General features: G+C 59.5%; 1 protein-coding gene across 1 annotated transcript in view; it reads right to left on the reverse strand.

The window, feature by feature from the left end:
- Positions 1-10181, reverse strand: part of GRM4 (glutamate metabotropic receptor 4) — a 117568-nt gene that overhangs the window by 105003 nt on the left and 2384 nt on the right. The gene's annotated exons all lie outside the window — the stretch shown is intronic.

Here is a 10181-nt window from a genome sequence, read left to right on the forward strand (position 1 = left end):
CCCCTCCCCTCCCCCTCTCTAAGGCTCTTTCTCTCTTAGTTTCTTTTTGCTCCTTCTCTCTTCCCCACTTCCTCCCTCTGCGAGTGGGGCTTGGGTTCTGGCCTGAGCTAGTGCACGTTATGATGACGGTCGTCATTATTGTTGTTGTGATTAAATATTTATCTGCAAGGGTGGAGGAAGGAGTACCAGCTCTTCCTCATTCTCGTGGCTAATTTGGGCTAATTTCCCCAGGACTTCCTTGTGTGGGCCCGGCCTTCCCTTACCACCAGCAACCTCCCTCCCCTCGACTCAGGAGGCCCCAGGGAGACAGGCGGAAAGCTGAGCCAGGGCTTGGCTGGGGGGGGCCCCAAGGCCCCCTTCCCCATGGGCTTGTCAAACGAAGACCAGCAGCCACTCACCCGTTCTGTGCCTCAGTTTCCCTAGCCATCTGGAAGAAGAGCTTGTGTTTGGGGTGGGAGGTGTCCCTGGAAATATGGTCCCTCCATCAAGACCAAGTGGTGGTCTCAGGACCACCCATCCCCCACCCCACAGAGGCCCTGACTGCTCCAGCTCTGCACAGGGGGTAGAGGAGGTCAGGGGGCACACCCCAGGATCCAGCCTCAGCTCCCGGGTTTCTTCTAAACCCTCACCTCACATCTTACCCCCGCATCAGAATGCTCCCTCCTCCATTTAGCTCCTCAGAGGCCAAGAGTATGGCTCTTAATTCTCCTCAGCCCCCTTCTGCAGGTGAACCAGTAGCCCAGAGGGACCACATAACTCTGCCAAAGTCAAACAGCAACTCAGGGCGGGTGAGGACTCAAAGCCAGCCCCAGTCACACTGAGAGAGCCTGGGGAAGCTGGCAGGAAGCCAGGACTCAGTGACCTAGGGCTGGCGGTTAGTGCTTTGGGGAAGGCTTAAGAGCTGTTAAAATACAGGAGAGGGGCAGCTACACCTGTGTGGACCCCTCATCAGCACTCACCCCTTTGTGTGAGTGAGTTATCAGATCTCTCTCCCAGGGGGCTGTGGGGAGTGAGGGGATGGGGGATACTAGCTGCTGAGGCCAGTTCTAGGGGATTCAGAAGAGAAACAGCAGAAGCCTCAGACCACCCTGCAGTCCTGCTGCTGCCCTGCCGGAGGCCACTCCTGTCCCCTAGGGAGTCCTCAGTTTCAACATCTGTAAAATGGATGGGCTGGAATAAGACCCAGTCTGGAGGCCATCCTGTCCCTGTGGGAGCATTTCAGTTGTCACAATGATGGGAGTCACCTACTAGCCTGCATCCAGGCAGGGTCAGAGATGGCATGGGCAAGACAGCCCGCACAGTGAAAGACTGTCTTGTCCAAACGCCAGTTGTGCCCCATGGAGAAATAACAGCAAAGGACAACACAGCGCCGTGTGCCAGCCACCACGTAGGTGCTTCTCAGGTGACACTCACATCCCTATGAGCCAGGTGGGATTTTTATCCCCATCACACAGATGACGAAGCTGAGGCACCAAACGTCAAACAGTGACACAGCCCAGGGACACGGAGCTTGTGCAGGCCGCCCAGGCCCTGACCACCACACCACGCTGGCCCCGAGGGTCTCTCAGGCCCTGCCCAGTTCCCACATCCTAGGAAGTCAGGCTTGGTTTTCTTGAATTTCAAATGGAGGGATTTTTGGCATCAGGACAAGGTGGTGAGCAGAGGCTGCAACAGGGCAGACTCAGGCTGGGAGACAAATGCACAGCAGCTTCTGACAGTCAGGCCCTGCTCAGGCTTCCAGATCCTTCGTGAGGGCTCAACACTGGCTTCTCTTGAAGCCTGAGCACCTCTGGGCTGATCAGTGCCCGCACACAGACACACACAGACACACACACACCATAGGCAGGGATAGGACAGAGGCCACACAGGGGAAGGAGGCCTCAGTGAGGAGAAAGGCAAATACTTGCAAGATGAGAATCACGTCCGCAAGGCCCCAGGCCCTGCCCCAAGCTGCTCAGACACCGGCAAGGCCTCTCTCCATTGGACTGGGTCCCAGCCTGCCTGCAGCGAGTCCCCTCCAGCCCTCAGACCTACCAGGCCTGCCTTTTCCGAGCTTCTCCAAGAGCTGGGCAAACCACCGCCTCTTTCAGCCTCCCCTCCTTCCTTTGATCCGCATAACAGGCACCAGGGAAAAGTAAAAATACCTGGGAGTGAAAGGAGCCAGGAGAGCAGAGGCTGGGGGTGGGGCGGACACGGGGAGCCCGGCTGATCCTCCCTCCCCCACGGGGCACCTCCACCTGCAGAGGAGGGGGGAGCTGGAGGGGGTGGCTGGGAGCCCTCAGACCACTCCCCCAGGTCCAAAACAGCCAGGAAAGCTCAAACTGGGACAGTTAGGGGGAATCCCGCCCGAGGTGAAATCACCAGGATGGCCACCCACCCCCAGATGGGTCTCCTCTCCCGTCCTCAGTCTCCCTTTCCCACCTCTCTCCTCAGCCCCTTACTCACTTCCCTCTGTTGTCCCTGCTAGATCCTTTCTCCAGGGAGGACAGAACTAGGCAGGGAGGGATGAGGAGCACAGGGTAGAGCAATAGTTCACTGGCCAATGGCATTTTCCAGAACATTCTCCCCAGTGAAAGGGGATAGGGGAGGGGAGGCTGGGGGGAGAGCTGCAGTTCACCGCTCCCTTAGCCCAGCCAGCCCCACCACCTGAGGGTCTCTCGGACGCCCGAGGAACTGGCCAAACCTACCTCAGTGACCCCTTCCAAGTCTTAACAAGCAGGATTCCAGGCTTTTCTCCTGCCTGACCTCAACCCTTCCCTCTCCAGCCAGGGCCTGGGCCATAAAGAACCACAAACCACAAAACAACAACCAGAAGAGAGCTACTGTGACTTAATAAGCTCCAATTTAGTTTTCACTGAGCTGCTTTTTCTTCTCCAAAAGCTAAAGAAATAAAATTCTCCCAAACACGAAATAAAGGGCAGAGTCGGAGGGAGGGACTCTGCGCTTTGCTTCCAGGGGTGGGGGCCACAACCAGAGCGGCTCAGTCCCCCCTCCAGCCCTCCGAGGGGACGCTCAGCCTCCTGGCTCCTCTGCAGGCCAGCAGGCCAGCCCCTAGGGCTGAGCGGGTGGAACGAGGAAAGCCAAGTCCAGAAAGGACTCCCCGCCTGCCCAGGGTCCCCAGCACACCCTCCTCACATTCCTGAGCCAGGCCTCCGGACCTATGGTGGCCCTCCCCCCTCTGCCTGCCCCGGTTCCCTCCAGCACCCTCTTCACCTTGGCCTCTGCTGGGCCCAGCCCAGCCCAGGTGCTGGGAGAACTCAGGGACTGTGAATGGAGGAGTGGAGTGGGGTTTGAACCCCCTGAGCTGTTTAGACGCCTCATCGCCCACATCTCACATTTCCACGGAAGGAGGGGCTGGCAGCTCCACTCCCCAAAGGGGACAGCGAGGGAGAACCTGAGGCCTCTCCCCTCCTTCCTACACCACCCCCACCCCCTTGGGACTGCAGGTCACCTCTAAGGCCCCCCTCTCTCCTGACCCCTTGGGACTTGCGCTGGCTGGGCAGAGGTGAGGTTAGCTAGACAGTCTCCTTTCAAATGGACAAAGCCTAACCCAGGAAGCAGGTCATCAGAAGCCCGCTCCACCCCAGCTGCACCAGCAACAAATCTCCACCTGTATGATTTGGGTCCCTAAGGAAAGGGGGTGACCAATTATCTCCCTCAAACCCCAGCAGCACAACCCTCTCCCCACCTGGACCACAACCTGAGGGGATCACATCATCCTCATCTTGATATCTCTGCATCCCAGCCTGCACGGTGCCTGGCATCCCCCACCAGGGTCTGTGGAAGTGACTGAATGATCGCTGGGGTCTTTCCACCCTTCTCTCCCAGGTAATCTAGTTCTAGAATAAGAGTAGCCCTGCTCCAGGCACTGACCCAGCCCGAGCCATGTTCTAAGAGCAAGAAGGAGGGAAGAGTGGGGGTCTGGACCCCATGCCCCCTTCCCTTCAATTCCCTGAGCTGTTCCAGCTCCCTGGCCTGATCAGGAACCTCCCAAGTTCAGAAACCCCAGACCTCACTTCGAAAGCCATCCTCTCCCTGTTCCAAAACAAGGGCCTGGTTCAGAAGTGACTGGCTCTGTGCTGGGCATGCGGTGGGTACTGAGAAATGCGTGTGGAAGGAACGAAGGAAGGGATGGAGGACATAATTCCTGAGCTTCATGCCAACGGCAACTAAGAAGGGGGAAACAAACCAATGGCCCATGCCTCCCTGAGCCTTGGATTCCCTCCAGCCTCCTCCCTGTGAGGCTTACCCTTCAAGTGAGCAACTGAGATATTCTTCTTCCAGGAAGCCTGCCCTGATGACTCTAGTTCCTGTTATCTCCTTCCTCCACAGTCAATGCCATAAGGCCTCTCTCTGTGTGCTGTTATTTGGCACTGATAAGCCGCGGAGCACGTTAAGGGCCTGGGTGCACAGCACCGCCCTCATCTCGGTGTCCCAGTGCCCAGCCCAAGGCTCAGAATGCAGGAAATTCTCAATCAACAGCCAGACAAAGCCAGGTCCCTGCCCAGAGCCAGCACAGCACCACCCTCACCAGTGTGGAGCCCAGGGCAGGAAGTGGGTGTCTGCAGCAGCATTCCAGGTTCCCGGAGTGGGACTCAGACCTTGCCCTGAATTCTTACAACGCTCTTGTGTGGGCAGGCATGGAATATAATCCATGACCGTTCAGTTATTCAATGTGCCATCCGAATACGGGCTGAGCTCCTGCTGTGTGCCAGACTCTGTTCTGAGCACTGGGGAAACGCTGGAAGTGAAAACAGATACAAACACCTGCCCTGTGAAGCCAACATCCCAGTGGAGAGTGGCACAGGAGAGATAATAAATACATCCACACACAGATGGGTGGCACTTCAGGGGATCAAGGGGCTATGAAGACACACAAGGCAGGTAAGGAGAAAGGGAATGACCCAAAGGAGCTTTTTCAGAAAAAGATAGTCAGGGAAGGCTTCTCAGAGGAGGCGGCATTAGAGCAGAGATTAAAAACAGTAAAGGCATGAGCCATGTATCTGGGAGAAAAACATCCCAGGTAGAGAGAACAGCAAGTGCAAAGGCCCTGGGGTGGGCATATGATTAGCATTCATTGTTCAAGGAACAGCAAGGAGGTCAGCATGACTGGAGGGCAGTGGGAAGGGAGAGAGGCAGGAGAGGAGGTCAGAGCGGGCTCCAAGCATAAGATCAAGCAGGACCTTGTGGGCCATGGTGTGGATGGAGAAAGGAGGGCCCACTGTGAGCACAGCAGACAGGGACTCGGGACTAGAGAAACCAGAGGCTCAAAGGCAGCCACCTGCTAAGGCCACAGCAGCTCCCATCAGTTGGAAGGCAAAGCAAGCACATCACATTGGCACTGGGTCCCACCAATTCAGCTCAGAAAATGCCCAGCCTTGACCTTCCCCTTCTCCCAGAGCCAGGGGGCCAGCCACCAAGCTCACGCTTGCTCAAGGTCTCCTCCAACCAGCAGCCCCCATGCAGACCCTCAGGCCTCTCCTTCTGGCCCCAACTCACCCCACCCCCACTTGACAGGACCATCCAGTTTTCCAGCACAACATCCAAGTGGGCAAGTGCCTTTGTTTGCAGCTGTTGCTATTGTGGGCTTCCTGCTAATGCTGTTTCTTCCTCTCTCCTCCTTCTTCCTGTCCCCCCACCCCGAACCCCGGCACTGCCCTGGAAACCTGGGGCCCACTGGCTTAGGGAGTCCATGTCCAAACCCTACTGCCTTGCACAGCCACGAACAGAACCACAGCTGTGGGGGAGACTTCCCACCCTAAGGCACCCTGAGGCCAGGCACAAAGAAGGGGCCGTGACATCTGAGAAGCGATCACCTGCCAAAAACTTAAGAATCCAGGTCAAGTCCCCAATCTTTATTTCTATATTCAAATCTAAAAATAACCCTGTAGAGATGAAGTGTTTTTACTAGAAGTCATAGCCCAACCAGAACACGGGTCCAGAGACTAGTCTGTCCCCCTGAGGGACAGAGGGGTGGCTGGGAGGGTTGAGTGTGGGGGACCCAGGGAGGACTCAAACCTCCTGGTCCCAATGCAGGTGGCCCAGCCTGGGACCGCCAGCCAGCTGAGCTCCCCAGGGCATCATCACAGCCCCTGGGCGGCCAGGGCTTTCTCCAGGAGGAGAGGGAGGCTTAGGGAGACACCACAGCTTGCTCATCAGCATGGCTCGAGCCGAAATGGCACGGGCTGTCATTATGGGCTGGCATTTCCCAATTACTGCAGATAATATCTACCTTAATTGAATGGGGTCCAGATAATGTCATTATGCACCGCATTCCCCAATTTATTTAATATACGTGTGTACACATATATTTATGCCTCACTGCTGCCACGAGATTGCTAAACGGTGAGGTTAATTATAAAACATTTCGACGGGAGTCATCAGCTTTCATTTAAGGGTGATTTTTACTATCCTTGTGGTGCTCGTTTTTCCAAGGAGCCAAGAGAAACTTGGACAGGCGGCTAGAGACTCTCACTGCCCTGTGGGCTAGGGGCTGGGGGGCAGGGCTGCAGGGCAGGCTTCATCTTTCCTAAGCAAGTTCCCATTATAAGCCTCCCTTTCAGGAGCAAAGCTCAGGCAGGGGAAGAGAGGTTGAGGGAGCAGAAGTGGGGGGCGGTACTGAGGCAGAAGCCCCCAGAGCTTGACTCCAGGACTGGCGGGGAGCAGAAGCTCGCTGGGAAGGCAAAGCTACATGCCTGGGGTTGGGCTGAGAGGCAGCAAGGAGACAGTGGAAGAGAAGCAGAGCAGAGGACAGAGGGAGGCCAGAAGCTGCACAGCCAGGAAAGAAACAGAGCTCCCAGCAGCCAGAGAAAAGGCAGCCTGCACTCTGGCAAGGGCCAAAGGCAGTGAGATCTTGAAATTAATTTTTGATACTCCCCTGCTAACTAGGGCAGAGTGGACACGGAAACAAGCCCTCCCTGCTCTTTCCAGGAGCCGGCACCAGGCTGGGGTAGGGGGGGAGGACCACAAAGCTGGTGCCCTCCACTCGGGCCCACTGCCCACCAGGGGAAGCCCCTCAGCCTCCTCCCTCAGGTTGGCCTGGGCAGCCAGCAGCTCTGCCAGCCCCAGTGAGCAGGGCCAGAGCCCACATGCCAGCTCCCCCGCGCCTTCTCCAGGTGGCAAAGGCGGCCTCACTCTGCAGAAGTGAGATAACCTCCCATCCAGCAGCTGGCGGGCCCAGCTACCCAGGCTGCCAGTGGGGCCTGCCCAATGGCAAATGGGGTGCTAGACTGAGCAGAGGAGGACAGCAGGGGTGGGCAGATGTCTTGGGGTCGGTGGTAATTAGGGGCTGCCGGCCCCACACTTGTCTAAGGGAGAGGATGTATCTAGTGGCTGTAATTATAAAGCTCAGAGCCCATGGTCCTGGTGCCATCGTTTCCTGCCAGCTGTCCCCCTGCAGCGGGACAGGTTCGGGTGCGGCCAAGCATCCTGGAAGCTGGGCAGGGGACCCCTCAGGAAGCAGGTGGGGGCTGCAGAGCCCTTCTGGTCTGGGCCCGTCCCCGACCCGTCTGGCCAGCACACTGCTCATTCACAGGCTTGCTCGCTGACTCTCTCACCTACCTCAGCTGCCTGCCTGCCGCTGTGCAAGGCGCTCCCTCCTGGAGATGTCAAGCCTCCAACAGAATGAAGCCACACAGAGGAAAGTTGGGGGAGGAGAGAGGAGGGAGGTGGGAGGAGCGGCCTATGCTGGACCGCGGAGGCCAAGAAGGCAGCTCAACTCCTGGCATGCTCCCTCCTCCCCTTCTGCCAGCTCAGGACCTATTTTATGGGATGTGCTGCATGCTCCGCCCCCAACATCCCATACATCTCTCTCCTGAAAATCCACCACCGGTGGAGCATTCCTTTGGGTTAAGCATTGCCTTCTTCGTCTCTGAATCTCTCTTCACAGCAAACGCCCCGGGGATGGGTAGCCCTAGAAGCGAGCAAGACCTCAGGAGGGAAGAACTTTTTGATGTTTTTGTCCCTGACAGGTGTGACGATGCTGACATTTAAGGGAAAGTTGAGGGCTAGAATGACAAAAGTTGGGGGGAGATGAAGACAGTGGTCACCAACTTCACAAGTGGACAGGCGTGCCCATCCGGGGCTAAGCAGAAGCTCAGAGGCACCATCCCCAAAGGTTCCCCACCCCATCCCCAGGACAGAACACTAGGGGCTGGGAAGGCCCTCCAGGAAGTGGTCCTCTAGGGGATCAGGGAGAAGGGCAAGGGCTCTGACCCCCACTCCCCGCTGTAGCCTCTTCGGGGGCCCTTGCCACTAGTCCCAGGGCCTGCCCAGGAGAGGAGATAAGCCCCCTGCCCTGTCCAGTGGATCACCACACCCAGGGGCCTCCAGACTGCTCCGTGGGAATTCTCTCTGCCACGTCAGGAGAGGTCATCAGAAAAGCCCCTGCAAGTCCTCACCTTTTCATGGAAGTTCTCCCACCACCTCATGCCCTGAGGCCTCTGAGGTGCAGAGGTGCCCACCCAGAGCCTAGGGCCCAGCATCCAATGTGGAGCCAAGGAGAAAGCAAGGCAGACCCAGGACACATCCTGGGGAAGAGGCAATGGCAGCTAGAACATTCTTCACTTCCACCATGAGCTGGCCCAGGGATGGGAGGCTGTGGGAATGGGGTGCCCAGTATGGAGACTCTTACAGAGCTGGCCGCCATGCCAGCCCTCAGCCCCCAACCTCACCCCAGAATGGAGGAGAGGAGGGACTATGAGGCAGACACACAGACACACAGACACACAGACACACATCTGTTCACACACACAGGATCCTCCTTCCACCGTCATCTGGCTTCCTGCCAGACTGACAGAGGGGCAGACAGACTAACCACGGCTCCAACAGACACGTGGCTTGGGGCACCCCATTAAGCAAGACCAGCTCAGTCCCGCAAAGCAGCTTTCTCCCGCACCAGGGGCAGGGAGGGTGACCGGAGTGGGGAAGGAGACAAGGAGCCTCCTCCAAAAAGGACCGAAAGTCTGAAGGCGGGGGTGTCCCTCGCGGCCTGTGGGAGGGGGCGCTCTTAGGTTCGGGGCTCAGGACTCCCTGCCGCCGCCACTGCCGCCCCATTTCAGCACAAACAGCCTCAGACCGCCCCGGTGCGGGGGAGCCTCTCGCAGTCGGGGCCTCCCCCTCCCAGCCCCGCCCCCGCGCGGGGAGGGGGCGCTTTCAGCTCCTGAGCGCCGGGGGAAGCCGACCCCGGAGGGACCCCCCCCAAAACACACACACACACACACACACACACACACACACGGACACGGACACGGACACTCGGCCCGGCTGCCCGCCCCGTGGCCGCGTAGAAGCAAAGGTTCATCAGGGTCCCGGAGAGGGTCGGTCCCGAATATCCGAGAAGCACCCGACCGTGAAGTCCCGGGGCCGCGGGGAGACCCCAGACCCTGGGGTGCCGTCCCATCCCGCCTCCGCCGAGAGCAAGCCTCCGGCGCCGGGGTCGGTCGGAGACTAAGGCGACGCTGGGGCGGCCACGGGAGCGGGACGCGGGGCTGGTGTGGGTCAAGGAGCAGAGGCGCGCGAGGCCGGGAGACCGCGGGGAACCGGGGCAAAGAACGGCCCGCGCCCCCGCCCGCCCTACCTCTCCGCAGAGGGGGCGCTCTGATGCCGCCGCCCCCACCTGAGAGCGGGCTCGACCCCCCAGTCGGTGGAACCCGAAGCAACCCCAGGCACAGAGACACTTTCCCCCAGGCCCGCGAAAGAGCCGCTGCCCTATTGCCTGTCTCTAGCCCGGGTCCCGCGCCCTCCAGCCCCGAAAGCTCCGGTCCGCCGGCCCTCTGGGCAGCCCCGAGCCCGGGAGCTCGTCAGAGGCCACCTCCCCGAGCCCTGGAGTCCCCGCCGCAGCTCGCGCCCCAGAGGCCGGAGGGCACTGTCCCCTCTGCCCGTTCCCCGCGGGCCACAACTCACCGCGCGCCGGCGAGGACTCGGTGGCGCACCCGCCCGCGCCGGGGGCGCAGGGAGGCGGCGGCCGGAGGCTGGCTTTTCGCGGTGGCCGGAGCCCGGCCCGCGGCGGGCGGCTCGAACGCTGCGGTCCGAGCCCGGCGCGGAGCCGCCCGGAGTCCGGGACGCAGCGGGGAGGAGCTGGCGGCCGCCCGGCCCGAGCCGCCTCCAATCGCGCGGCGGTCTGCTGCTGCTCCGGCGAGAGCGAGCCAGCGAGCTAGGGAGCGGCGGGCAGCCCTGCTCGG

This window comes from Lipotes vexillifer, unplaced genomic scaffold, assembly GCF_000442215.2.
Source record: "Lipotes vexillifer unplaced genomic scaffold, Lipotes_vexillifer_v1.1 scaffold921, whole genome shotgun sequence".
In the NCBI taxonomy this organism is placed as follows: domain Eukaryota; kingdom Metazoa; phylum Chordata; class Mammalia; order Artiodactyla; family Lipotidae; genus Lipotes; species Lipotes vexillifer.